This window comes from Lipotes vexillifer, unplaced genomic scaffold (assembly GCF_000442215.2).
Source record: "Lipotes vexillifer unplaced genomic scaffold, Lipotes_vexillifer_v1.1 scaffold69, whole genome shotgun sequence".
NCBI lineage: Eukaryota > Metazoa > Chordata > Mammalia > Artiodactyla > Lipotidae > Lipotes > Lipotes vexillifer.
This window is the reverse complement of record NW_006790942.1, coordinates 6332608-6336634: the sequence shown is the minus strand read 5'-3', so window position 1 is coordinate 6336634 and position 4027 is coordinate 6332608.

Sequence of the window (4027 nt, the reverse complement as noted above, 5' to 3'; positions counted from 1 at the left end):
TGCTGATTTCTTTAAGCCCAGGTTTATTTAATCTATAAACCCACTGGTTAAGGAAGGACTCTTGAGGTAATCTAATCTATAGCTCCCTCCCCTCACTTTATAGCTGGAGGCCTGAGTAAGCAAAGTGGTTTGACTAAAAGTCCAAAGCCAAGACGTGGCTGCACTAAGCCTAGAGCAAATGTCCTCTGATCCAGTCCAGCCGCTTTTCTGCCACAGCATGCTGCTTCTGTTTTAAATCCTAGGCCAGTGCTTATTTTTATGGTATCTCTGAAACTTAGTATGATTCAGGAATGCTCCACGCCTGGTTTATGGCGACATAAGTACCTTGTTACTAAGTGTGGTCCCTGGGCCACATCCCATCAACTCCGCCTGGGAACTTGTTAGAAAATACAGAATTTCAGGCTCCACTCGGATCTTCCACATCAGAATCTGCTTTTTTTTTTTTGTCTTTTTTTAAAATTTGAATTTTTTCTTTTATTTTGGCTGCACCACACAGCATGTGGGATCTTAGTTCCCCGGCCAGGGATCGAACCCAGGCCCCCTGCATTGGGAGCACAGAGTCTTAACCACTGGACCGCCAGGGAAGTCCACCAGAATCTGCATTTTAACAAGATCCCCAGATGCTTGAAGTTCAGGAAGCACTGTTGTAGATTACAGTAATTAAGCATTTATCTAGATTTCTTGTCTGTTCCTTCAAACTTATCTTCCACCTTTTATCTTCTTGATAGTGTGAGAAGGCTCCCGGAAGTATCCTCCGTGGGGCTGTGACCCTTGGTGAAGAAATTGAAAGACTTTGAGAGCATAGGTGATACTTTGGCCATTTGTTCTCACAGGTTGTTGAGACTTGAAAATAGAAACTGGCTTTATGGATGGTGTCAGTGAAAGGGATTTCGGTATCTGAACCATCTTGGCCAGGAAGTAACTTCGTCTCACATAGTCAAAGGAGAATGTAATTTCCTAGGGTCTGATAGAGTTTTAAACATCCTCCCAAGGGAACGGATCAGAAGGCCAGATGAAATAGTGAAATTGGTTACACTGGGGGACAGTGGGCATGAAATGCTGCTCCAGGGGGGAAGAGCCAGTAATTTTCATGAGAAAACAGTTGGTTCAGGGACTAGAAATAATATTTAATCACTCAGATGTCTCTATGCAAAAATGCATAGAACATGGATAATATAATGAGTCAAGTTTTATTACAAAAGGGGATTAATATGTGTTTAAGGTATCACTGAAGCTTGATGGAATGGGACTCAAGATCAGAATCTAGTGCTAAAAAGCTGTAGACCTATTCAAAAAGGGGAGACCCATTAGGAGGTGAGGCAGTGGGCTCTGAAGGCCAAGAAGATCTGCATCTGCAGGGGAGTCCGTGAACCACGCGGAAAAACCCAGAGGACTTATGGGAAAGAGGAACAGAGATAACATAATTGTGTTCATTTGTTACAGGCCACCCAAGTGGGTGGAAAAAAAATGGTAGATGTGTACCTGATGGAGATTGAAAACAGGAAGTGGCAACACAGAAAATGAGAGACCTTACCCAGCCAAAGCTTGATGAGATCTAATTCCCGTTCCTTGCCTTCCCTTGTTGAAATTTTAAATTATTTTAAGGCAGAGAACTTGAGAACTTTTCAAAATTCTGAATATTAAAGTCATTAACCAAGTAGCAATGACAGAAACCATCAGAAAAGGCAGTCCTATCAAGTTATTTATTGTTGAAGCCCAGGGGGATTAAGAAGGATTCTGACATGCATAGAAACTAAATTTTTCAAAAGGCAGATATTGTAAGTTTCCAGGAAGGGAAAAAAAACAGGATCATTACTGGACAGTTCTGAAAAGGATATTGACCTAGGAAGTTTGTCAAACTGTCAGAAATAGAATTCAGAACGTCCAATCCAAATGGTCTTTGATGAAGGGTTACAAAAAAATCAGACAAGCAAATAAACAGAATGGTGGTACACGTAGTGTTCCTCCGAGCTTATAATTTTTGAAAAAAATATATAAAGCAAGAAGGGCAACAACCAAGGACAGATTAAGAGGATATCACAGCCCTGTAAGTTAGCATCAAGGAAGTTAAAGCCGCAGAGGAGTGCTTGCTTTAAACGATGCTACAGATTAAAAAAAAAAAATATATATATATATATATATATATATATATATATTTTAAGTCTCCTGAAGTTGTGTGTAAAACTAAAAAAAAAAATATATATATATATATATATATATATATATATATTTTAAGTCTCCTGAAGTTGTGTGTAAAACTAGGCTCCTGCCTAGGGCCCAGCCCAGCAGTGTAAAATATTACTCATGACAGAGGAACTGGCTCTTATTTTGTATTCTGTTAATGATACCATCAGACTGAAAGTGACAGGCTGGACTTTCAGAAGATGGGTGAAGATGCAGACGACACCCATGTGCCTATAGGTCTGCTGGTGTAAACTCCTGGGAGACTTTGAGTTTGGAACCACAGCATGTTTCCATGATCTAGGGACTTGGAAAGGTGTAGAAAGAGCATATGTGCATAAGTAGGTTGAGTGCTAATTCTAGATCAGACAGATTTTTATAAACGGCTAGGAGAGGAAGTTGTCGTCCGCCTGCAGCATGAATTCAGTTATGAAGTCATCTCATGCTAATCTGATCTTCTTTGACAGAGTTCTGACTGGTAGGTCAGGAAAATGCAGTAGATTTAGTTCAGCTGAACTCTGGCAGAGACGAAGGTTTGGTTTTGTGATGTCTTAATAGCAGAACTGAGAAAGGAGAAATTGATGTTCGTATAGTTAGGTAAGATTTGTTTGACTATTCAGAGGTTGCTGTCAGATGTATTCTTGGGGGCACATTTCTAACAGTGGGTCACAGGACAGTGTTCTTGTCTCTTAAACATTTTCTTAATTCATTCCTTGTTTCAGAGGCCATTTTAAGAAGCTTACCAAAAATGCCCAGTTTAGTTCAACCAGCTCTGTAGGTAGTGGGGGCCCTACAGTTTAGCTTAATCCAAGAATAGTGGGGTGTTCAGAGGAGAGATGCAAATACAGGCCACTCGGGCCCTTTCTGCCGCCGTGCACATGTCACTAAGGTGTCCTGACACTCCCTGCGGCCTCACAATCCTCTTCAGCACAGTGAAGCTAGTTTTCCATCTCCAACTAGAGAAATGATTGACTAGCAGAATCTTCTGGCTCCATTATAAATACCGTATCAACAGAGTGTTGAATAATTGTTGGGTAGCCGTGAAGGCAGGGTTAACTCTGAGGGCTGGCCTGGGGTGAACTTGTTGTACATTGTTGGTTAAGTGTTGAACAGTGTGCTTTGCAATTTAGGTGACATGAGGATGGGACAGCATCTTTTTCAGGAAAGTTAAATTGTGGAATGAGTCAGTTTATCTAAAGAAAATGTCACTACACCTCTGTAAAGATGGAGTAAACTAAGGAATACACAGGAGCAGGGCCCCGAGTCTCCTAAAGAGTTAATTTACAGTCTGATACACCACGAATGAGGGAGATCATAAAATTATAAAAGTGTTTTTATTTTTACTTTTTTTTAAAGCTTGGAACCATTTACTCCATGGAATGCACTTTGAAAATCATTGTTCAGAACACCATGAAACTTTACAGTAATACTTTTTACATACAAAAATTTTCAAGCAGGTATAACTGAATACTTCAGTAAAAAGAAAAAAATAAACTCAGAAAAGTTTCTTAATCCTTTGACTTTGAATAATATGATTTGGTTATATCCCTTTATCATGTGTTTTACATTACTTACAAAATAGGCATATTGGTAAGTTAAGGAGGATGTAATTCTTTTACCAAAATAATGACTTTAGTCATACAATAGCTGATGTGATTATATTTTTATTGGCATAAAAAAACATAAGATACTTAAATAAAATTTTTAAAAATCCAAAGAAAAACTTAAAAGAACACACACCTAAGATTTACTATTTTAGCCTTTTTTTTTTTTTTTTTTTTTTTATTTTTCTAGGTTCCACATATATGCGTAAATATACAATATTTGTTTTTCTCTTTCTAACTTA